Consider the following 26,895-nt stretch of genomic DNA (forward strand, 5'->3'; position numbering starts at 1 on the left):
AAACATGCCTTCATCGTCTGATAAACGTGAATCCTCTGCAGGGTCCATGGCCAGTTCGTTCTGTTAGAGTACGTCTGACCCAGAACGCAGAGAAATCACACAGACCACGTAAGGTAGATTCAAAAATAAAGGTTTTAATGGAGAGCCAGGGTTGTATGAGAAAACAGTGTAGGCAGGTCCGAAGCTGGGGGAGAGCTGACGGTGAAGGCTGGGTGGTGAGGCCAGGAGCTAGTAGGCGCAGCAGAGGAAGCAGCAGGTCTGAGCAGGTAACAGGAGAAAAACACAGGGTAAGTACAAACACAGGGAACAAAGGCAAAAAATGGAGCACACGGATGATAATAGCAAGTAACTAGAACTGAGAGCCAAGTACCACATGGGTAGTAGATAACGAACTGGCGCCGAAGAGGTGATCAGCCCGGGTTTAAATATTGCTGGAGTGAATCATGTGGATGAGGTGCAGCTGCGAAGAATGGCTCTGCAGTGAAGACTGCCACGCCCCTTGCCCTACTGAACACACCCCCAGCACTCCAGGTGGAAAAACAAAACAGGGACCGAACCACCTGACTCAGGGCGGAGGGGAAGCAACCGGTAACAATCTAGGGGTCTTGTTCACGAGTGAGGGAAGGATGGAACGGTAGATTGACAGACGGATCGGTGCAGCTTCTGCAGTAATGCAGTCGATGTATGGGTCTGTCGTGGTGAAGAAAGAGCTGAGCCGCAAGGCAAAGTTCTCGATTTACCGGTCAATCTACGTTCCTACTCTCACCTATGGTCATGAGCTTTGGGTCATGACCGAAAGGACAAGATCCCGGATACAGGCGGCAGAAATGAGCTTTCTCCGCAGGGTGGCTGGGCGATCCCTTAGAGATAGGGCGAGAAGCTCGGTCACCCGGGAGGAGCTCAGAGTAGAGCCGCTGCTCCTCCACATCGAGAAGGGTCAGCTGAGGTGGCTTGGGCATCTGTTTCGGATGCCTCCGGAACGCCTTCCTGGGAAGGTGTTCCGGTCCTGTCCCACCGGGAGTAGACCCCGGGGAAGAACTAGGACACGCTGGAGGGACTATGTCTCCCGGCTGGCCTGGGAACGCCTCGGTGTCCCCCCGGAAGAGCTGGAGGAAGTGTCTGGGGAGAGGGAAGTCTGGGCATCCCTGCTTAGACTGCTGCCCCCGCGACCCGGCCCCGGATAAGCGGAAGATGATGGTGATTGGGAAGTGTCTTTGATAGAATTCCAATATCTGCATGCGGGGAAGACTTTTACATGTGGTGAAAATACCTTTGAACTACATAATTCAAAACACAACAAAACTTGGAAATATGAACTCACCACCGGTTATTACCCTGACATAGGAAAACTAGTGGCAGAGATAATTTTTTTTATAAAACCACATGGGTGGGGTATAAGGAATTTAAAAAAAGAATGTTTCTAAAAGGCAAGCCCCATTTTAGTTAAAAATGTAGTGCAAAGTTGGAACAGTGAATGGTGGTATGCCCCATTCCCTGCAGATATTCTGGCAGGGTTTAACACCCTACACATCTACACAGATATAATTGATTATCAAAGAGTTGGGGACAGTCATGTCCTGCTGTTAAGAACTGTAGATATTGTAGGGGGAAAAAACTAAGTTGTCACAGTGAAGTACATCAAGCCACACTACGTACCTCTTAGCAAGAGTCAGTTGGATGAGATCTGTATTGAAGTAAAATCTGATCAAAATCAGTTGGTTTCGTTCATTGTGGGGAAGGTACGGGTCTCCTGTCAGAGAGATCTTTAACTCCCACCTCCGGCAGAGCTTCGACTGGATCCCGAGGGAGGCTGGAGAGAGAGACAGAGAGAGAGACTAGGTTTCTAGTATATGTGTAATTGATCAAACATACAGAGTACAAAACCATGCAACTATGAGAAACGGAATATAAAACAAAAATCCAGAAAATCATTGCATGACATAAGTATTTACATATACATTTTTGTTTTTCTTTAAGAAGCCCTCCTGTTTTCCACTCATTACCTGTATTAACTGCACCGGTTTGAACTCGTTACCTGTATAAAAGACACCTGTCCACACACTCAATAAACAGACTCCAACCTCTCCACAATGGCCAAGACCAGAGAGCTGTATAAAGACATCAGGGATAAAATTGTAAACCTGCACAAGGCTGGGATGGGCTATATGATAATAGGCAAGCAGCTTGTTGAGAAGGCAACAACTGTTGGCGCAATTATTCAAAAATGGGAGACGTTCAAGATGACGGTCAATCTCCCTCAGTCTGGGGCTCCATGCAAGATCTCACCTCATGGGGCATCAATGATCATGAGGAAGATGAGGGATCAGCCCAGAACTACATGGCAGGACCTGGTCAATGACCTGAAGAGAGCTGGGACCACAGTCTCAAAGAAAACCATTAGTAACACACTACGCCGTCATGGATTAAAATCCTGTAGCGCACGCAAGGTCCCCCTGCTCATGTCCAGGCCCGTCTGAAGTTTGCCAGTGACCATCTGGATGATCTAGAGGAGGAATGGGAGAAGGTCATGTGGTCTGATGAGACAAAAATTTAGCTTTTTGGTCTAAACTCCACTCACCGTGTTTGGAGGAAGAAGAAGGATGAGTACAACCCCAAGAACACCATCCCAACCGTGAAGCATGGAGGTGGAAACATCATTCTTTGGGGATGCTTTTCTGCAAAGGGGACAGGACGACTGCACCATATTGAGGGGAGGATTGATGGGGCCATGTATCGCAAGATTTTGGCCAACAACCTCCTTCCCTCAGTAAGAGCATTGAAGATGGGTCGTGGCTGTGTCTTCCAGCACAACAACGACCCGAAACACACTGCCGGGACAACTAAGGAGTGGCTCCGTAAGAAGCATCTCAAGGTCCTGGAGTGGTCTAGCCAGTCTCCAGTCCCTGAACCTAATAGAAAATCTTTGGAGGGAGCTCAAAGTCTGTATTGCGCAGCGACAGCCCCGAAACCTGAACGATCTGGAGAAGGTCTGTATGGAGGAATGGGCCAAAATCCCTGCTGCAGTGTGTGCAAACCTGGTCAAGAACTACAGGAAACGTATGATCTCTGTAATTGCAAACAAAGGTTTTTGTACCAAATATTAAGTTCTGCTTTTCTGATGTATCAAATATTTATGTCATGCAATAAAATGCAAATGAATTACTTAAAAATCATACAAGGTGATTTTCTGGATTTTATTTTTAGATTCCGTTTCTCACAGTTGAAGTGTACCTATGATAAAAATTACAGACTTCTACATGCTTTTTAAGTGGGAAAACCTGCAAAATCGGCAGTGTATCAAATACTTGTTCTCCCCACTGTAGTATCAGCATCGCTCTTTGTCAAGAAGATGAGTGTATCACCAGCCCTGAAACTCTGACCCACCCAAGCACTACTCTCAACCAATGCAAAGTACCTGATTGAAAGGGTGTGTAGTTTACCTGCGGGGAGTAGTGTTTGTAACCAGGAAAACCTATTTATAGGACCCCTACCAAAATGTATTGTCGTTGGATTGGTGGACAATGACAGTTGACAAGATATACAAAAATCAATCAATTTAATTTCAAACATTATAATTTGGAGTTTATGGCTATGTATATGGACGGTCAAAAATTTCCTAGAAAAGCATTCCAACCAGATTATACATCGGGGTCAGCAGTGCCTGAATTATACCAGCTGGCCCTAGCTTCAGGAAAACACCTAAAGGACCAGGCCATGGTTATTGACCAGTCTGACTTTTTACACGGCTATGCCCTTTATGCATTCAACTGTGCACCGGATGAGGAATGCGGTCAGCACCTATCCCTGATTAAGTCTGGAAATGCCTGACTTGAGATGAGGTTCAGTCAACCACTACCCCACACAATTAATTTGGTCGTTTATAACATTTCTAATTCCATTAGTGTCCAACCGGAGGCAACTCATTGTTGACTACTATTAGGAAACATTACCCGAACACATGAGAAATGAATACCAGAGAGTTGACTGGCGTGGTGAGCCAATTTTATTCTAGGACTCAGTGGACCTGTCCGGGTAGTTGGTCGAATGGACCCGGTAGATCAATGATGATTGTTAATACGCACCCAACTAATCACCCCGGAGAACATTGGCTGGCTATTTACATCACAGACGACGGTATTGGAAGGTTTTATGACAGTTTTGGAAACTGCCCATATTTGATGTGTTTTCCCAAGTCAATCAAGGCTTTTCTGCAAAACTGTAAGAGTGTGGAATACAGCTCAAAACAAGTCCAGGATGTGATTTCGACCACTTGTGGATTGTGTGTTATTTCTCTATCAAATGAGGTCTGAGTTACAAAGATGTCATGTCTTCCCAAAACTGTTTTTCCCAAACTGTTTTTCCTGCGCACCCCCTTCTATGTCCTACGCCCAATCCCCACTTCAACAAAAAAAAAATGCAACAAAGCTTTGTTTTATCGCCATATAAAGACTCATGTTTATTCATTCATTCATTCATCTTCTTCCGCTTCATCCGGGGCCGGGTCGCGGGGGCAGCAGTCTAAGCACAGATGCCCAGACTTCCCTCTCCCCAGACACTTCCCTCCAGCTCTTCCGGGGAGACACCGAGGCGTTCCCAGGCCAGCCGGGAGACATAGTCCCTCCAGCATGTCCTAGGTCTTCCCCGGGGTCTCCTCCCGGTGGGACGGGACCGGAACACCTTCCCAGGAAGGCGTTCCGGAGGCATCCGAAACAGATGCCCAAGCCACCTCAGCTGACCCCTCTCGATGTGGAGGAGCAGCGGCTCTACTCCAAGCTCCTCCCGGGTGACCGAGCTTCTCACCCTATCTCTAAGGGATCGCCCAGCCACCCTGCGGAGAAAGGCCGCCTGTATCCGGGATCTTGTCCTTTCGGTCATGACCCAAAGCTCATGACCATAGGTGAGAGTAGGAACGTAGATTGACCGGTAAATCCAGAGCTTCTCCTTGAGGCTCAGCTCTTTCTTCACCACGACAGACCGATACATCGACCGCATTACTGCAGAAGCTGCACCGATCCGTCTGTCAATCTCCCGTTCCATCCTTCCCTCACTCGTGAACAAGATCCCTAAATACTTAAACTCCTCCACTTGAGGCAAGCACTCTCCACCAACCTGAAGTGGGCAAGCCACTCTTTTCCGACTGAGGACCATGGCCTCGGATTTGGAGGTACTGATTCTCATCCCCACCGCTTCACACTCGGCTGCAAACCGTCCCAGCGCATGCTGAAGGTCCTGGTTTGAAGGGGCCAACACGACAACATCATCCGCAAAGAGCAGAGACGAAATCTTGTGGTCCCCAAACCTGACACCCTCCGGCCCCTGGCTGCGCCTAGAAATTCTGTCCATAAAAATTATGAACAGAACCGGTGACAAAGGGCAGCCCTCCCGGAGTCCAACATGCACTGGGAACAAATCTGACTCACTGCCGGCAATGCGGACCAAGCTCCTGCTTCGGTCGTATAGGGACCTGACAGCCCTTAGCAAAGGACCCAGGACCCCATATTCCCGAAGCACCCTCCACAGGACGCCACGAGGGACACAGTCGAATGCCTTCTCCAAATCCACAAAACACATGTGGACTGGTTGGGCAAACTCCCATGAACCCTCCAACACCCCGTAGAGGGTATAGAGCTGGTCCAGTGTTCCATGGCCCGGACGAAAACCACACTGTTCCTCCTGAATCCGAGGTTCTACTATCGGCCGTATTCTCCTCTCCAGAACCCTGGCATAGACTTTCCCGGGGAGGCTGAGAAGTGTGATCCCCCTATAGTTGGAACACACCCTCCGGTCCCCCTTCTTAAAAAGAGGGACCACCACCCCGGTCTGCCATCCCAGAGGCACTGTCCCCGACCGCCACGCGATGTTGCACAGGCGTGTCAACCAAGACAGCCCCACAACATCCAGAGACTTGAGGTACTCAGGGCGGATCTCATCCACCCCCGGTGCCTTGCCACCGAGGAGTTTCTTGACCACCTCAGTGACTTCAGCCCGGGTGATGGACGAGTCCACCTTTGACCCATCATCCTCTGCTTCCTCAATGGAAGACATGACTGCGGGATTGAGGAGATCCTCGAAGTACTCCTTCCACTGCCCGACGACATCCCCAGTTGAGGTCAACAGCTGCCCACCTCTACTATAAACAGCGTTGGTAGGGCACTGTTTCCCTCTCCTGAGGCGCCGGACGGTTTGCCAGAATCTCTTCGAGGCCAGCCGATAGTCCTTCTCCATGGCCTCACCGAACTCCTCCCAGGCCCGAGTTTTTGCCTCCACAACCACCCGGGCTGCAGTCCGCTTGGCCTGTCGGTACCATTCAGCCGCCTCAGGAGTCCCACAAGCCAACCAGGCCTGATAGGACTCATTCTTCAGCTTGACGGCATCCCTTACTTCCGGTGTCCACCACCGGGTTCGGGGATTGCCGCCTCGACAGGCACCGGAGACCTTGCGGCCACAGCTCAGAGCGGCCGCTTCGACAATGGCGGTGGAGAACATGGTCCACTCGGACCCATTATCTCCAGCCTCCCTCGGCATCCAGTTGAAGCTCTGCCGGAGGTGGGAGTTAAAGATCTCTCTGACAGGAGACTCGGCCAGACGTTCCCAGCAGACCCTTACAGTACGCTTGGGCCTGCCGAGTCTGTCCAGCTTCCTCCCCCGCCATCGGATCCAACTCACCACCAGGTGGTGATCAGTTGACAGCTCCGCCCCTCTCTTCACCCGAGTGTCCAAGACATACGGCCGCAGGTCAGATGAAACGACAACAAAGTCGATCATCGACCTGCGGCCTAGGGTGTCCTGGTGCCATGTGCACTGATGGACACCCTTATGCTTGAACATGGTGTTCGTTATGGACAAACTGTGACTAGCACAGAAGTCCAATAACTGAACACCGCTCGGGTTCAGATCAGGGGGGCCGTTCCTCCCAATCACACCCCTCCAGGTATGACTGTCGTTGCCCACGTGGGCGTTGAAGTCCCCCAGTAGAGAGATAGAGTTCCCAGTCAGAGCATTTTCCAGCACCCCTCCCAGAGACTCCAAGAAGGTCAGGTACTCTGTACTGCGGTTCGGCCCGTAGGCACAAACAACAGTGAGAGTCCTATCCCCGACCCGTAGGCGCAGGGAAACGACCCTCTCATTCACCGGGGTAAACTCCAACACATGACGGCAGAGCTGGGGAGCTATAAGCAAACCCACACCAGCCCGCCACCTCTCACCATGGGCAACTCCAGAGTGGTGAAGAGTCCATCCTCTCTCAAGGAGTGTGGTTCCAGAGCCCAAGCCGTGCGTAGAGGTGATCCCGACTACCTCTAGTCGGAACCTCTCAACCTCACGCACGATCTCAGGCTCCTTCCCCGCCAGCGAGGTGACGTTCCACGTCCCTAGAGCTAGTTTCCGTGTCCAGGGATCGGGTTGTCTAGGCCCCCGCCTTCGACTGCCGCCCGATCCTCTTTGCACCGACCCCTTATGGTCTCTCCTGTGGGTGGTGAGCCCACGGGAAGGCGGCCCCACGTCGCTCGTTAGGGCTGAGCCTGGCCGGGCCCCATGGGGAAAGGCCCGGCCAGCAGGCACTCGCATACGAGCCCGCATCCAAACCCCTCCACCACGTTAAGGTGGCAGTTCAAGGAGGGGACTCATGTTTAATCATGCTCAAATAACTAGAACACGCATGACAATAACTACATCAACAAAGATTCAATGTAATGCAACAAAGCTACGCACAAGCTTACACTTTTAAGAGGACAAGTGACAGACACAGGCTGGAGAATGTGTTAGTATTCCTAGTAGGCCTATATGTGTACCAATAATATCAAATACTTACCCATATTAATACGACGGGTGGGCTTGCATCTTGGCACAAAGCTCTCCGAAGTTTGGCGCAATGGAAGACAGTTTAAGCCTATTTTCCTTCTCAACAGCATCCAGTCTTTGCCGATGTTTAGTTTTAACTGCTGCCATAGAACTTCACTGCACAACACGCACTGAGGCTTCTGGCAATCTGTATCGCCATTCCAAGTGAAGCCCAGACCCAGATAATTGTCATCATATTTCCTTCTTTTTTTCCCCGTCTGGTGTTCACCCTCATCCCCTCTTTTTTGCCATCTCCTTCCCTCCTCTTCGGTTTCCTACGGCGCAACTTCTGACTCCCGCTAATTTTCTTTCTCTATTTTCTCCGTCCCTGTTGCCTCCAAATCCTCACTCTATCTTGGACCCTCTCCCCTTTCGTGACTAACAACTTTGTCATTAGATGCCCCACTTGACAGTTTCCCTGATTTCTGCCAGTTAACAATATTTATTATACCATTTATACATTTATACATACCAAATTTACAAAAAATTGTTTACTGGTTTCAATCTCCTGGAGCAGACTGGTGTAGTGCAGAGGCCAAGTTTTGTAAACTGTCACTTGCTGCACTGATTACGTCGAACCTCCCCATCTCCCCATCGCGCTTCTCCTCCAGCCCAGTAGTAAGTTCAACACTTAGGATTTGGATACAATTTAGGCAAACGTTCCGTTTCTCTGATCTTTCCATACTCAGTCCTGTCTGTAATAATCATCTTTTCCCGGCTGCTAAAATGGACGATCCTTTCAAACAGTGGGACAGTATGGGCATTTCTACATGTAAAGTTTTTCATAAACAACATTTTTCTCAGCTTCACTGACTTGGTCAATAAATTCAACATCACTAAGTCCAGTTTTTTCAGATATCTTCAGGTTCGTCATTTCATTCGAAACACACATCTCATCATTTCCTCAATTGCCTGAGCACTCTGACCTGGAGGATATACTGCAGACCCCTCTAACCTCTAGAGGCCAAATCTCTAACATATACAATTCAATTATGTCACTCTATAATATATCCATGGATCCTATCAAAGCAAAATGGGAAGAAGAATTATGGACAAATATTAGATGCTGTATGGGACAGGGCTCTAAGCTGGGTGAATGGGACCTTTTCTTGTGCATGTTTGAATCTGATTCAGTTTAAAGTTCTTCACCGTATGCCATATAGTAAGGTTAAGCTGGCCAAAATATACTCTGACATGGATGCCATCTGTGACAGATGTAGAATGGACAGAGCAGATTTACTTCACATGTTTTGGTCATGTTCCATGTTGAGAGAGTTCTGGCCATCAATATTTAAAGTCTTAAATGAAGCCTTTGATTTAGATCTACAACCTAGCCCTACAATTGTCGTGTTTGGGACACAAGGGGGTGATTTTGCAATGTCCAATTTTCCCAATTTTCATTGTGTTGTCACTTTTGCAACCTTAATAGCATGGCAGAGAATACTTATGGAATGGAAGTCATCTACACCACCAAAAGCCACCACATGGCTTTCTGGTATTATGACGTTTCTAAAAATAGAAAAAATCAAATACTTTCTTAGAGGATCAACCAGAACATTTTACAAAATTTGGGGCCATTTACTGGCTTACTTTGAAATACTTACTACATTTCCCTCTTAATAACTGTTGAGAATTGTAAAGCACAATGTTTACACTATTTGCTATCATGAGTAATAGAATAAAGGTGTTTCTTTAATTATTTTTCTTTTTTCCTCCTGTTTTCTTTGTGTTTTTTTTGTTTCTTTCTGTCCTTTTTCCCAAAAGGGTTTATTGTGCGTGGGATGGGGTTAATAGAAAGATGTCCTGTTATAATTGACATTACAATGATTCATTGTACATTGTATCTTCTCTAAAACAATAAAAATATTTACAAAAGAAAAAGAACTTGCGTTCAGCTACCAGTGACGTTAACTAAAGAATTTGAATTCTTACACAGTAACCTAACAACACTTAAAGCATATTATATGTCCAAAAAATCCTTGATCTTCGTTTGTTTCAGGAGTTCATCAAATTGTAGTAAAACAATCTGATAATCCACATGTTGTATTGTCCAATTCAGAGCATACAGCTTATATCTTACACACTTTGAACAAGAGTTGACGAGAGAACCAAGTTGCTAAAATGAATGTTCCTTATAGTTTTCACAGTACTACAGCGTGGGATCCAAATGGTGATTGTCTTGCCTTACACATGTGCAATTCTCTATAGTGCCAGCTACGGACACGGCAGTGTTTAAACACAGTAAAGAACTGTCCCCCATGAAGCATTAAAGTCGAGGCTATAGATGGGTAGTCGAGCCGGTACCATGCAGTGGAAAATGGCCATTAGTTCAGGAAAATATTATGGTAAGCAATGACAAGATGTGTTTACTGTACATGTCTACATAAAGGTCCTTTACATAAGCAATAGTGAAATAGTCAGTCTATTTTATTTATAAACTACCAATGTTGACCAAAATTCTGTACACTAAGATTTAACAATATTAAAATAAATCAAATAATCAGTACAAGAATAAAAGGGGTAAAAAAGCATCTCTGCTGGAAGAAAATGGCAACACAAGGAGATACATTGGACTAAAGCGCACGCCCTCTTTTTGGCGGCTAGCCACCAGCGTAACGCAGTCAGGCCGCTGGTGGAAAGCCGCCTGAGATGCAAATTAGCTTATGCAAATTGAGATCAGGAGAAAAGCAGCAAAAGCTGGTGGCCCGCTGGCTGTACGACATTATAGCCACCGGAGGACTGCCAGCAGCCAAACTCCGGCGGCCCGCCAGCGATTGCTCACTGGGTAGTTGTTTACAATTGATACTTACGGGCAGGTAGAAATGCCGTTCTCCTTAGTTATCGCGTCTTCACCACACCACGTCATTTCATTATATCTATTAAGGGCCAACTCATCCGCTTACATACACATGCAAACATTTATCTTAATATTGCCATTAATCGTTTTAAAACGACAGACAGGTATTTACTAACTCACAAACACAACAGTTCGTTAGCATCATTGCCTGTTAAACAATTCTACCAATTTGTAGACAACATTCCAGAGTTTATGCCTTTATACAATTTGATGAGATGCATTTACAAATGTTTTGTTTACCAGAAAGAACATATCTTATGCTGTCAACGAAACAGCATTGTTCATGCAAATTTATACTCAACCTTCTGGGACATTTGTAACTTTTGCCGTATAATGTTAATGTTGACTTAAAATACCCATTTTGATTCCACGATTTCACAATTTCATCATTGCTCATACATACATGTAACAAAGTCGTCAGTTTATTTTTAACAGTATTATTAACCCAACCGAGATATATTCAACCTAGCCATAATGTCTGCTCGACCAAGGTTTAGGTTGTTGCTGCCCACACAATGTATGTATTAAGTAGTACTATGGTGGATTACAAACCTTGTGTAAAATGAGGGCTGTTTGTCAACCTAAATGTACTACAACCTGAATGTACTTCTTTCCTATTTTTGTTTGACCATTACAATCGGTGGATCTGATCTTAAGACCCATTTGATGCTAAAATAATAAACGGGCAGAAACTCTCCAAATCGTAAGTCCTGACCCCCTCTTAATATCTTACATAAGAAATGTTATACTTGTTAAAAGTAAGACATTGCACAAACCCATGTCACACAAGCATTGTAAAACATGGAATGTCGACAACGGATGGTTAAAACTATCTTTACATACCCATCTGTTTTAGCACGTAACATAATTTGCCTGTGGATTAAACATTCACATACTCTGGCGCCCTATTGTTAAACAACAAACTACTTGTCATAACATCTTTTGCCAGGGGAATCTAACATTCCCAAACACTGGTGCCCTATTGATAAACATTTACCTTGTTGTAACGCTGAATGTCCGTTGAATTTAACATCCACAGAACCCTGGAGCCCTATATTACATCAAAGCCTTCAAGACACTTCAAGACACTCTCTATAGTTGTGATTGCAAGATAGATTTGTGGTGTGAATGAGAGAATTATATTGTTTGGATGACATAAATTGTAGTGTATGTAAGAGAGTATAGTGCTGTGTGTGAGAAAGAATGAGACACAATTTTGTATGTGTGAATGAGCATAATAAACTGTGTGAGACAGTATGATTATGTATGTAAGACTAAATGAGTATGACTGAGTAGGAATGGCAATGTATGGGAAAAGAAAATAGAGGTGTTTTAGACAGAAAATGATAAACTTAATAAGGGACATATGTTCATATTAGAGGGAATTGTACCGTGTGTAAAAGGGTATAATTAAACAGGAAGTTAGTTTGATCAAACAGGAAGACAGTTCAAATCCTCATTCCTTGATTGGTTTACAGTCCTAAAAATAAAGCCTGTACCTTCTCAGAGCACTGCTAGCTAAACTGAAGCTACGTGGTAGCATTCAAATCAAGCAGCAGCACTTTTAAGCACAACGTTATAGTTTTGTGAAAACCGTAGCAAAGTAGACATGATTTTTCCACTTTTTTGTTTTTGGTAATGATGAGAATATCACTATTATTTTCACTAATACAATGAGGTGTGGTCAGAAGGGAAACTGACAGTGTGGAACATGAAAACATAATTTTGGAAAGATTATTCTGTGAGCTTAATGGTAATACAAAGACAATTTCTTTCTTTCTCTCACTTAACCAGCACTAAGAAGGGGGTGACAGTCAAGGAAACTTAGGTGCACTGGAGGCACTCTATGCATGTTTTTATTCCATCATAAATTCACATGAAAACTCAAGATCACTGGAAATGAGACAAAGGCATATGTTTACATCAAGAGTACCACCAACAATCAGAACTGGTCATCCTGGTCGCCTTCAGTACAATATACACTCACCTAAAGGATTATTAGGAACACCTGTTCAATTTCTCATTAATGCAATTATCTAATTACCCAATCACATAGCAGTTGCTTCAATACATTTAGGGGTGTGGTCCTGGTCAAACTCCTGAACTCCAAACTGAATGTCAGAATGGAAAAGAAAGGTGATTTAAGCAATTTTGAGCGTGGCATGGTTGTTGGTGCACAACCATTTCTAGGGTTTACAAAGAATGGAGTAAAAAGGGAAAAACATCCAGTATGTGGCAGTCCTGAGGGCGAAAATGCCTTGTTGATGCTAGAGGTCAGAGGAGAATGGGCTGACTGATTCAAGCTGATAGAAGAGCCACTTTGACTGAAATTACCACTCGTTACAACCGAGGTATGCAGCAAAGCATTTGTGAAGCCACAACACGCACAACCTTGAGGCGGATGGGCTACAACAGCAGAAGACCCCACCGGGTACCACTCATCTCCACTACAAATAGGAAAAAGAGGCTACAATTTGCACTAACTCACCGAAATTGGACAGTTGAAGTCTGGAAGAATGTTACCTGGTCTGATGAGTCTCGATTTCTGTTGAGACATTCAGATGGTAGAGTGGTAGAATTTGGCGTATACAGAATGAGAACATGGATCCATCATGCCTTGTTACCACTGTGCAGGCTGCTGGTGGTGGTGTAATGGTGTGGGGGATGTTTTCTTGGCACACTTTAGGCCCCTTAGTGCCAATTGGGCTTTGTTTAAATGCCACGGCCTACCTGAGCATTGTTTCTGACCATGTCCATCCCTTTATGACCACCATGTACCCATCCTCTGATGGCTACTTCCAGCAGGATAATGCACCATGTCACAAAGCTCGAATCATTTCAAATTGGTTTCTTGAACATGACAATGAGTTCACTGTACTGAAATGGCCCCCACAGTCACCAGATCTCAACCCAATACAGCATCTTTGGGATGTGGTGGAACGGGAGCTTCGTGCCCTGGATGTGCATCCCAAAAATCTCCATCAACTGCAAGATGCTATCCTATCAATATGGGCCAACATTTCTAAAGAATACTTTCAGCTCCTTGTTGAATCAATGCCACGTAGAATTAAGGCAGTTCTGAAGGCGAAAGGGGGTGAAACACAGTATTATTATGGTGTTCCTAATAATCCTTTAGGTGAGTGTATATATCAGCTTGTAACCAACATTACAGTGAGAAGAGATTGAGTGAGATGAGATTGAGTAAGGAAGACCAGGTCCGTAACCTCATGAACAAGATTTTCTAATAATATAATTTTTTCTCCCTTGACAAATGGGTATGCGATAATTATTACAACCACTGTTAAAATCGTGTTAAAAATCAGTGGTTTCGTATAGTGCAGGGGTGTCCAAACTATTCCACGAAGGGCTGTGTGTCTGCAGGTTTTCGCTCTCTCCTTGTACTTGATTGACTAATTAGGTTACTAATTGGTTAGTTTCTACCCTCACCTGGTTGTGTAGGTGTGAACTGGGAACCAATTTATAGGAAAAACCAAAAACTTGCAGACACACGGCCCTCCGTGGAATGGTTTGGACACCCCTGCACTATACGAAACCACAGATTTTTAACACGATGCTGCTGCGACCCGATGGATATGTTTTAACGATTCTGCTGAACTTCGGCTGGAGAGCTTAGGGGCTCGATTTGCAATTGTGAGGAAGAAGTTATTTTTCCCGGTTATTGGTTGCTAAAAACAACTGAACGGTGAGTCGTAAAACTACGCCATAGAAAGAACTGTCAAGATTGCAAAAAGCGTTTGTCAAACAAGTCCTATGACGACCTGACTAGGCCGTGATTTTTATCGCGTGGAATCTATCTGCGGGTGTGGACAGTCCATCTCAATTTGGTGGGGTGTTGACCGGTGTGTTTCAGTGCTGAACTGTATTTCGTGTTGCCATAGTATGATGACACTGCATTTTCCTTTTGAGGATTAGAGTGTGATATTTCGGCGATTATACAGTGACTTGTACAAGTAAAAATATAATGCCGTCCAGTTGTACAAATACAACAAGAGGACTGCAGCCTCTGACGCGCATGATGCGTTCATGTTTATAAAGCAAGGCGCGAATAGGATACCATCAAGAACGAAAAAGGTTCATTAACAACTATGCATGGAGTCGAAAAAGAAAAAGAACGTTTTCCGGCTAAACAAGATGGATTCCGAGGAATTTGTTTATGGACAGATGGAGAGTGTGGTACAGACGAAGAGAGAAGACAAAGGAAAGTTAAGATGGTCGAGAAAGGATATCAGTCGAAAGGCGGGAAAGTATGGGCTGAAATATGTGCCACCAGAAACTGAATTTGAATTATTTATATTTGAATTTGAATTGCTAAACTTGAATAATTGCATTGAAAAACTGAATTTGAATCACATAATTTGAAATTGTATTGTTTAATTTGAATAATTGCATTGAAAAACTGAATCTGAATTTTATAATTTGAAATTGAATTATTCGTTTGGATCCGAAGTCCAATAAAATGTGATCCTCACTGAAAATTAAACTCTCTATATATCTTCACATTCACTTCTCACAATTCAGATTCAGTTCTCAAATTCAATTTCAAGTTACTGAGACAGACATCCGGGTAGTTGGAGGATGAAGGAAGAGCAATCGAGCGCAGATCGATAGATAGCGTTCATTGGCGCATAGGACTCCTCTTGGGCAAATCAGCACATACGTTTTGGAGCATAGTACATGAAACAAGGAAGAAGCTCTTGCTTTGCCAGTGGCCGGCCTTGACCCAGAACGCCCAGACTGGTGTGACCACCATGGATTCGGCTGGGACAAATACGGTAATTACAATTTAACATATCTACGATCTTTTGTTTAACTGTCGTTAATTATATATCTGTTTTGTAGAAACAGGGGAAATTAAATTTCTCTCGACGTTGCAAACACAGTAGCTAATATCCCGGGTTTTTATGGTGGCCTACTAGCTCTGGTAACAACATATTTGCCTGGTGTTTATTATTTCTAAACGTTTGCCTCTTCTTTCGGTGAAAATGTTGTTGCAAACGTAACTAGTGCTAGCCGCCGCCAAGTAGACTGGTCATGTCTTCAGCGTGATTGTTTAACTACTCCTTGTGATTGTCATTGACACCGTCAGGGTATTGCTTACTGAGAGGGAGGGAGAGTAGTAAGCGTGTCTGGTCGCTGTGTTTGGCAGGTGCTAGCATAATGTAAGGCCATAAACTTCAGGGCAATTACACCATAGCACTAGCCCTATTCTTTTTACTTGAATGCATAGCTAATTCCGGTTGACTTGAACACTAAAATAGCACATTTACTCTTCGAAAGAAAGCTGGCTGTTCTCCGTATTTGCAGGGAAAGTAAAAAGGGATGTTTTTTAAAACTAGCAATCCAGTAGTGCTTTCATTATTTTGTTGTGAGCATTATCTAGCTAGCGCTACAGTAAATATGGGCTAGTAGCTAGAAAACCGTGCTTGCCACTATATAATAACATCATATTTTGTCAACTTAGTGTAAAAACAGTCATGTTTATATTAAATGTAATAGTGCATATGGTATTGTGGTCTATATAGTGCCTGTTGTATTAATATTTTGTTTTATATTGATATAGCTAGCCATTTACTTGAATAACTTTTTGCAATACATTTTCATTGGAATATGGAAAACATCCCACTTTGTAATTTTTTATTTGGTAATATTTCAGTTTCCATGTAGATTTCATTATCATTGTGAGTACTTCTGTACCTCTGTGCTGGTAAAGGTAAACCAAATATTCAACATGATTGTTTGCTTTCTGTCTCTGAAAAGGTGAACATCCAGAGGCGGGTGACACAGTAGGCTATCCAGGTCACCTGTCCCCCAGGACGTTTCTCCAGTGGCTCACAGGACAGGGCCACATTCCTGTCTTACCAGAAGAGAAACTTCAGTCTTTGTGCAGTTCAACCACACCTGTGACATCCTGTATGGTTCACATACAGTTTGCTACCCAACAGTCGCTGCATGTTGTAATACAATCCACCTACCTGTTAAGCATATGCAAACTTCTACTGAGTTCAAACAAGTGATGACAGAGGCCTTCCATCTAGGGCAGGCATTTCATCAGGTTTAAGTGAAATGTTTCAGTTTCAAATATGCATATACAGGGCTGGTCATAAAATTAGAATATCATCAAAAAGTTGATTTATTTCAGTAATTCCATTCAAAATGTGGAACTTGTATAATGTATACATTCATTCCACACAGACTTATATTTCAAGTGTTTATTCATTCAAAAAGTGAACCTTGTATAATGTATACATTCCACACAGACTGATATATTTCATATATTTCTTTTAATTTTGATGATTATAACCGACAACTAATGAAAATCACAAATTCAGTATCTCAGAAAATTAGAATATTGTGAAAAGGTTCAATATTGAAGACACCTGGTGCCACACTCTAATCAGCTAATTAACTCAAAACACCTGCAAAGACCTTTAAATGGTCTCTCTGTGTAGTCTACAGAACTAGACTATCATGGGGAAGACTGCTGACTTGACAGCGGTCCAAAAGATGACCATTGACACCTTGCACAAGGAGGGCAAGACACAAAAGTTCATTGCTAAAGAGGCTGGCTGTTCACAGAGCTGTGTCCAAGCACATTAATAGAGGCAAAGGGAAGGAAAAGATGTGGTAGAAAAGTGTATAAGCAATAGGGATAATCGCACCCTGGAGAGGATTGTGAAACAAAACCCATTCAAAAATGTGGGGGAGATGCACAAAGAGTTGACTGCAGCTGGAGTCAGTGCTTCAAGAACCACCACGCAAACATATGCAAGACATGGGTTTCTGCTGTCGCATTCCCTGCGTCAAGCCACTCTTGAACAAGACACAGCGTCAGAAGCGTCTCGCCTGGGAGAGGACTGGACTGCTGCTGAGTAGTCCAAAGTTATGTTCTCTGATTAAAGTAAATTTTGCATTTCCTTTGGAAATCAAGGTCCCAGAGTCTGGTAGAAGAGAGGAAAGGCACAGAATCCACGTTGCTTGAAGTCCAGTGTAAAATGTCCACAGTCAGTGATGGTTTGGGGTGCTATGTCATCTGCTGGTGTTGGTCCACTGTGTTTTCTGAGGTCCAAGGTCAACGCAGCCTTCTACCAGGAGGTTTTAGAGCACTTCATGCTTCCTGCTGCTGACCAACTTTATGGAGATGCAGATTTCATTTTCCAACAGGACTTGGCACCTACACACAGTGCCAAAGCTACCAGTACCTGGTTTAAGGACTATGGTATCCCTGTTCTTAATTGGCCAGCAAACTCGCCTGACCTTAACCCTATAGAAAATCTATTGGGTATTGTGAAGAGGAAGATGTGATACGCCAGACCCAACAATGCAGAAGAGCTGAAGGCCACTATCAGAGCAACCTGGGCTCTCATAACACCTGAGCAGTGCCACAGACGGATCGACTCCAAGCCATGCCGCATTGCTGCAGTAATTCAGGCAAAAGGAGCCCCAACTAAGTATTGAGTGCTGTACATGCTCATACTTTTCATGTTCATACTCTTATGTCTTAATTAATATTCTAATTTTCTGAGATACTGAATTTGTGATTTTCATTAGTTGTCGGTTATAATCATCAAAATTAAAAGAAATACATGAAATATATCAGTCTGTGTGGAATGAATGTATACATTATACAAGGTTCACTTTTTGAATGGAATTACTGGGAAAAAAAACTTTTTGATGATATTCTAATTTTATGACCAGCACCTGTACATTCAGACTCAAATAGTAATAGATAAGATATTTGTGCAGTCTTTTATTTCATTTTTTGTCAAATCCAGTTCGTATATGTTAACCCAATTCACTGTTCATGGGTGTATTAAATGACCCAGTGTGCATGGCTAATTGATTTGATATTTTAGATCATAAATCATTGTTAGCCACATTGAATGTTACACCACAAAAAGCATTTCCATATGTGCATCGCACCATTACAATGTTTGTCAGAGAAGATGTCCTTCAATATGTTCTTTCCCACTTCCCTGTGGTTGTGTCAGCGAGACAGAAGTCCGATTTAAAACATTTGGTGGACTAAAAGGTGCCTGGATACATGGGGTCCTAGACTGGACTTAAGCAATCATGAATTATTAAAAGCCTTTAGTCCTCTGATTGGCACAGGCATGACTGTCAATGATGGTGAAGTAGGTACAAGGCATGTGCGATTGTGGTCAAATAAATATATTTTCCAAAACTATTTGAATGAGAAAGGGGATCAATGGCAAGGCGTAGAGTTCTCGGTCTTCAATGGACATTCCATTTCTGGCACGGTAACACCTGTGTTGGAAGAGTTATGAGAGAGCCCTGAGCTCTCCCAATCAAAATCCTCAATTTGGATTCCCTAAAACCAACAGAAGATAGTATTAATGAATTGTTAACATACATCATCTAGTAATGCAACCCATTTCATCAGCTGTAGCTATTCTTTTCGGATATCACTGACATACTATGTATTAGATGACATCATTTCATACATTAATAGTAGGATATTATTATTAATATTTATTGTGGGACTAATAATATTCCAAATAGGAGATGTGAGCTACAGAGAGGTAGCTGGTAACATAATCTAGAAGTGGTAAAGGTTGAAAGTAGTAGGTTTTCATTGCAAAGAAATGTAATTGCTTTATCATAAACAGATTCAATCATCACTGATTGCTATGGATTTCATGTCAAGTTGATATGAAATGTGATGGAGGCGATGGATGAGGAACCACCAAAATTAAGGAATAGTAGCAAACCAATTATATTTGTTATGTGACTACAAGCCAACTAGTTATGAATGTTACAATATTGCCAGATAGGTTTCCTATACCATGTTAACAGTAAAAAATAATTTGTAACTGGTTGGATCATGCCCATAATCACTATAACGTTAAGTTTCACCTTGCTCAACTTTGTGCAGATCACAGCATAAGTTGGTCAAAAATGTATCTCCAAAAGAACAGCTGGGTTGTTTTAAGTCACAGGTGGGACTGGCAAGTTAGCTAGCACGATGCCTTCTATTTCTAGATCTTCTTACTAAGTTAACCGGTACTTATCTGAGCTAACGACATGATCACTGTCACTAGATATAAAGAAATCATTGACTTTCACTCGGTGCTATTCACTGACAGTAAAACTTTTTTTTGAAAAAAATGTTATTGTACGCACTGCTGTTTGTAGACTAGCTCCAGCGCTCCTTGCTGCGTTGCTAAAATAATAGCTGAAACAATGCTATCGTGCTAGTCATAAATATAGAACAATGGTGCTAGCTAGTCGTCTAATGTAATTGTAAACATGATTTGTGTATGCTCGCGGACTAAACGAAACGTTTCTACAAAACAGCTATAACATTAACGACAGTTAAACAAAAGATCGTAGATATGTTAAATTGTAATTACCGTATTTGTCCCAGCCGAATCCATGGTGGTCACACCAGTCTGGGCGTTCTGGGTCAAGGCCGGCCACTGGCAAAGCAAGAGCTTCTTCCTTGTTTCATGTACTATGCTCCAAAACGTATGTGCTGATTTGCCCAAGAGGAGTCCTATGCGCCAATGAACGCTATCTATCGATCTGCGCTCGATTGCTCTTCCTTCATCCTCCAACTACCCGGATGTCTGTCTCAGTAACTTGAAATTGAATTTGAGAACTGAATCTGAATTGTGAGAAGTGAATGTGAAGATATATAGAGAGTTTAATTTTCAGTGAGGATCACATTTTATTGGACTTCGGATCCAAACGAATAATTCAATTTCAAATTATAAAATTCAGATTCAGTTTTTCAATGCAATTATTCAAATTAAACAATACAATTTCAAATTATGTGATTCAAATTCAGTTTTTCAATGCAATTATTCAAGTTTAGCAATTCAAATTCAAATATAAATAATTCAAATTCAGTTTCTGGTGGCACATATTTCAGCCCATAGGAAAGGAGACAATCGAAACAGATGAAGATTCATTCTGTTTGACCACCTGGCTGACCGACAGTAGTCTCAAGATGGAGTCTGTCTTATGGGATCCTGGAATCATGGACTATACTAGGAACTGACGTGAGCTTAAATGTTTATTTCCTAAAATGTATCGTACCTAACCATTAGATGAAGCTGGAACTTATGAAGGAAACCTGATCACCTTCCTCTGTAATAGCCAAGCTTATTTAATTGAATATTACATGTAGTTTGAGAAGCACTTGAATGTTATATAGCATGTTTTAATAGGCATTCGAAATAGCCTGTTTTGTTCTTTCATGCTTGAACATTCAAGAAATAATCTGTTTTGTTGTGCTTTGTCATGTGTACTTATGTAATTTTGAGTCAAACGTATTTATTGCATTGATGATAATGTTTAAAACCGTAAGGCCTCAAGGGGGGTCTCACGACAATGTAGGTAGGCCTTAACCAAGGCCCACCACATGGTACCTGAATGTTTCGTGCTGAGCTGTTCGCTAGCACAAGTGGGTACATCTGAAACCTAGTGATGAATTAGGATTTGGTACAACGATTTTCTAATCTGGTAAAATAGTCTCATGGTTGTCTTACAAAAGGTTAAAATAGTGTTTTCTTTCTCCTTATATATTGTATAAGTGGTAGAATGAAGAATCCACATGGTGATAGACTTGAACGTTAAGGAGACACGCTGTGTCCCATGAGGACTGCATTTTAATCCAATATAGTCTTAAAAAATGGGTTATACAGCTAAAGCGAGTTTACTCCCCACAATAAAAATTAGATGTATTTTAAATGCTGAATTGAGTTTGGTTACATAATATAGTTTCTCTTATTTATAGTTACCAATGATAACTGGGATAATACTTGTGTTTTAAAACCAACGCCTGATACTCATTAATGGAGTTTAAATTAAAAAATTGTAAATTGACTAATGAACAAATAGGGTATTGATGTAACAGTGTTTAAAGCCTACATTGAGTTTCCTTTGGATTACTTATTGTACCTTGATTTTAGTTATCCTATAAATATGATAGGATATGTAATATATCTGTTTTCTGTCTTCATTGCCATTCTTAAGAGTTTTCTTAATTTCCACCCTAATGTTGAGATGTTGTGTAGATAATGATAAGCACCTTTTTACAAACTGCAAAAATATTAGATGGGTTGGACACTAAATCAAAATCTTCAGTTAATGAAGGATGTCAGCTAAATTGATAGGATAGTCTGAGAACCATAAACAAACATTTGTCTTTTTTAATGGCTCACCATAAATGGGTGGAGCTCAGAGCTCCAGGAAGGGGGGCAGATCCACTGGGATGGCCTCTACCAACCTTTCCCATTAAATCAAAGTAGCCTATTACAAAAGGTTAAATATGAGTTTTCAGTCTGGTCTCATCTGTGGTCATTTTATCAACACAAGCATTTTCAATTTTGGGATGTTCAAACATTAAGTGAAAGCTAAATATATTTTCCTCTCAGTAGCTTTAATGTTGAAATTTATGATTTTGAAACAAACTGAAGTGAGAGTGGAGACCTAAAGACATCCTCCATTTTTGCTGATAGAACAATCATTAGAACCACAGACCAGGTCAAAGAAAAAGCATAAAGTTGTGATTTAGGGTTTGGCTGACCGCCACTATTTGGAATAAAATTAATCTAAGTTTGTGAATTCCCTAAAATTTAGGAGGTTGATCAAGACACTTTGTGTTTTTCATGAAGTAGTTTGCCATTGCCTGTAAAAATGCAAAATGTATGCTGTAGCTATGCTAAATGCAATTGCCCTGCTGGTTGCAACAGGTAAACCACTCCACATGGGCTGGGGTTTTTCACTCCTACAATTTAGTTGTGCAGTTTATACACAGGGGTGCCAAGAAACTACAGGATATTCTAAATGCATGATAGCCAATTTCACAGACCTGTGTGAAGGTACTGTGGTAAAGTCAAATTTGAGAATAGGTTATATGGTTTATAATTCCTTCGCACAAGCGACCGTGTTGCACATTGATGTTTTTGATGGTGTTAGTGAATGTTCATGTTTTTTTTTTACTTGTTCACTTTGTTTTGATGAATATACAGGATGCAACTCCTTATTGAATGGATTATAGATCCATCCCTACTACCAATTCTCTATTTTTCATGTCCGTCCTGAAAAGGTGGCCAGTGCGGATTCAGGATGGCGCAACCTGTGGCCGTATTTGTCATTTTTCTGCATTCACTCATGGTGTCATTTTCCATTGACTTAATGAAGTGAAGGCAGGGGGGTTGTATGATATGATAATTGATTATGATTGGAAAGAGTTGAGTTTGGGGCTTGAGGCAAATCAAATTGGTATTTATAAGGAGCTACGTATAACATTTTAGTTGTTCCTGTTTGCATAGTTATAACAGAGCATTGGCATCTGTTATGTTTTACACTTTCCATTTACAGGATGTTTTTAATTGGTTTATTTGGAGATTATTTTGTTCGGTGTAAGGTCTAAAATTTTAATGGTTGAATAGAATAGATCTAACCATTTCTGACAATCTTTTTCCACTGCTAGCTGCAGTGGAAATTAATATAGCACAAAGGGTCAAACAACAACCAAGCCAGTTCTGGATGGATAAGGAACTTTGACATAGACTTTTATGGAAACTTGTCTGAATAGGGTGACACTTCACTCTGAAGATGGAACTTCTGAGATCCATAGGTTTTCAGGACTGATCTATTGTCGTCATTGTTGGGAGTTGATGGAACAATACCCAGTGGATGAATGTCCAATGGACGGTTGAACCACACTAATTGTTGTTTTGCAGTTATACTTTCAACAGATCAGGAAAACACAACCCCATTTTTTGATGATACATCACATCACTGACTGGATACAGAAAACTGAGTGTGTGAGTACCAGCAACCTGTTCCAGAAGGATTTCTACAGGTTGAATCTGTTCCAAATTTTCCTGACCACTCACATAGCAGAACGATGCCAGGGTCAGATCACTCCATAGATGAATCGTCGACAGCGAGATGAGAGTACTACACATACTACAGGTCCATTATACACCTACACTGACTTGTTAGGACAACCAGGCAATTTGCTGTGTCCACATCACACTGACTGCAATAACTGATATTGGAACTTTCATCACTGATGCAAGACAAAGAATACTGAAGACAAGAACTGAAGGACACTTGATTGAAAACAAACTTCTTTCCTTACAATCTAAGATTTTCCTAAATGAACTGATATGGTGATTTCATATGTATGAAGGTTTGTCTCTCGTAAGACAGGTGGGAAACTCTGTACGATGACAATCCCAATATTGGACTTCGTTTTTTGTGATGATGCTTAATGATCTACATTATGATGGCTATCATGGTATGTTTGGACAGTGAATTGTTCCCTATTATAGGTGGTCCCTGTCAAACGTACATCTTTTCCCTATTTTAAAGGTAGAATCTTTCACAGGTACAACAGGATATGCATAAGTCTTTTGTATGATATTGTCCCATGGATCATGATACAGACAAAGGGGTGTTTGATTGTTTAATGGAGTTTGGGGGAATGTTTCATCATGATGTCATGTTGAGTCAGATTTTCTGCTGAACACCATTAACACTGATCATAACCTGTTGATGTCAATATGTTTCTTGACATTTATGATCTGAGGTGGAGACGGGATTGATGACTGTCATACATTGAGTTATGTGTCGGAGTGTGGTGTGTCCATTGTCTTGTTTACATTCATTTTCATTTGAGGAAAAATAAGACCTGATTGGTCAGATACTCCTTTTGTTGTTTCGTCTTAGTCATTTGTAACATAAGTGTATGGGCCTTTTCTTTTAATTAGGAATTGAATTGTACTTGTAATGTTTTATCAAACATGTAATGTTTTTCTTTAAATGTTTGATAGGGGGGAGTGTGGAATCTGAGCATTAACAATTACAATGTGAATGCACGTTTCATTTTAGCTAATGAGAACAACAGAAACCTCTCTGTTTAGATTATCTCTCTGTAGGTTGCGCTCTACTAACCCCAGGAATGTTACATTGACCATTTGGCATGGGGGTTACTGTCTTGGAAACCTGATCTTTGCTAGGTAGACACACCATTCAATGTATATATCAGCTTGTAACCAACATTACAGTGAGAAGACATTGAGTGATATGAGATTGAGGTTGTGTAAGGAAGACCAGGTCCGTAACCTCATGAACAAGACTTTCTAATGCTGCAATAAATAATATAATTTCTCTCTCCCTTGACAAACGGTTATGCAATAATTATTACAACCACTATACGAAACGGCTGATTTCTAACACCTACCTCCTCAAAAATAATCTATATGAGCCTCTTCAGTCTGAATTCCGGCCAATCCATAGCACAGAAACTGCACTCCTCAAAGTTGTCAATGACCTTCTCCTTTCTGCTGATGCCAGTTCCCTCAACATCCTGATTCTCCTCGACCTGAGTGCTGCCTTTGACACCGTTAACCACCAGATTCTGCTCACCAGGTTCGAGGGTCTGGGTGTTGAGGGAACTGCACTCTCCTGGCTGAATTCCTATCTCACTAACCAAACCCATTTCATCTCTCTCAAAGGTCTAAACTCCGACTCAGCCACAGTCACTCAAGGTGTCCCCCAGGGCTCAGTACTTGGTCTCCTACTCTTTATCATCTACATCCTACCCCTTGGTCAAATCCTCCGTCACTTCAACCTTAATTTCTCCTCCTATGTTGATGATACACTGAACAAAATTATAAACGCAACACTTTTGTTTTTGCCCCCATTTATAATGAGCTGAACCCAAAGATCTAAGACTTTCTCTATGTACACAAAATGCCTATTTCTCTCAAATATTGTTCACAAATCTGTCTAAATCTGTCTTAGTGAGCACTTCTCCTTTGCCGAGATAATCCATCCACCTCACAGGTGTGGCATATCAAGATGCTGATTAGACAGCATGATTATTTCACAGGTGTGCCTTAGGCTGGCCACAATAAAAGACCACTCTAAAATGTGACAAAACATAACTCATACTCACTGGAACCAAACCCACCCTGACAAAAACTGTCACTTTCAATCTCAGCAACAATGACACTGTTGTTTCCCCATGCATGTAACCTTGGCGTCATTCGGGACTCTACACTCTCCTTTGATCAGCACGTCATACAGACTGTAAAATCTTCATTATTCCATCTTCGCAACATCGCCTAACTCAGACCTTCACTCTCCTGTCCTGCTGCTGAAATCCTAATACATGCATTCATAACCTCCCATCTTGACTACTGCAACTCCCTACTCACTGGCATAAAATCTACATCCCTCCATATGTTTCAAATGGTTCAAAGTTCTGCGGCCAGACTACTCACCTACACCAAGTCCCGGCAGCATATCACCCCTATCCTCTATGAGTTACACTGGCTTCCTATCTCCCAACGCATCAACCACAACAGGGGTCTTCAACCGGTGGTCCGCGGCCCACCAGCATTGCATGTGGTCCGTGACATGCATTCCAGCCTACGTAATTTCACTATTAAAATCACTTTCTTTCCATAATTTCTTTTTCCAAACATTTGCTGAATATTTGCGCATTGGTGTGAATACTAAATGTAATGAAAATATCTAAAATAATATAGAGGAGTTGAAATTCAAACTGACACAGGATAGGCTAGCTTTGCACCTATCAGGTCTATCCTATGGTTTGCTAACGCTGTGTTTTGCATCCCCAATGTCATATACGTACACATTAATCTCGCGTGCGAAATAGACCAGCATCTCGGAGTTAAGGAAAAACATTATTGAGGTTTGATTGAAAAGACGCTTAATATTGGTGAATTTAAATTTGGAATGGAGTGGAGCTGTCCAGCATGGATCGCTTTTTAGTGAGGAAAGTGATAGATGTCAGGACAGATGGACAGGCTTCTGCTGCATGCTCTTCCCAGATAGCAAAAAATATCTGCACAGCTTCTTTTTGCCGCCGGCCCTAAGCTGTCGGCTATAGGTGCCTCCTGCTGGCGGGGATGAAACATTTGCCGCAGAATACGTCACTCCCATTTCTTGCGAGATGCCGACTGCTTCATTTTCTCTGGCGGTTGCCTCGGTCTAATTGACCGCTGTCGTCCGGCGGCAAGACGCTTTTAAATACAAGGCTACTCTCAAAATCGACCGGCCATGTTGGTTTGGACACACATTCGCATCAGTTCGTCGCTCAATCGCGAGTTACAGCCTGCAGCTTGCTAGCTAGCAAAGTCATCGACTACAATCGTTTAAGTAAGTACTTA

General features: G+C 42.4%; 1 protein-coding gene and 2 long non-coding RNA genes across 3 annotated transcripts in view; 1 reads left to right on the top strand and 2 right to left on the bottom strand.

The window, feature by feature from the left end:
• Window positions 1–26,895, top strand: part of paqr7b (progestin and adipoQ receptor family member VII, b) — a 103,202-nt gene that overhangs the window by 55,283 nt on the left and 21,024 nt on the right. The gene's annotated exons all lie outside the window — the stretch shown is intronic.
• LOC114829762 lies at window positions 115–480 on the bottom strand. The gene is made up of 2 exons (XR_003777602.2): window positions 371–480; window positions 115–258 (listed from the first exon to the last, which is right to left on the bottom strand). It is a non-coding gene; the product is annotated as an uncharacterized LOC114829762 (long non-coding RNA).
• Window positions 18,450–20,128, bottom strand: LOC117593476. The gene is made up of 2 exons (XR_004574890.1): window positions 20,089–20,128; window positions 18,450–19,046 (listed from the first exon to the last, which is right to left on the bottom strand). It is a non-coding gene; the product is annotated as an uncharacterized LOC117593476 (long non-coding RNA).

This window comes from Esox lucius, chromosome 20 (genome assembly GCF_011004845.1).
Source record: "Esox lucius isolate fEsoLuc1 chromosome 20, fEsoLuc1.pri, whole genome shotgun sequence".
NCBI classification, from domain to species: Eukaryota; Metazoa; Chordata; class Actinopteri; order Esociformes; family Esocidae; genus Esox; species Esox lucius.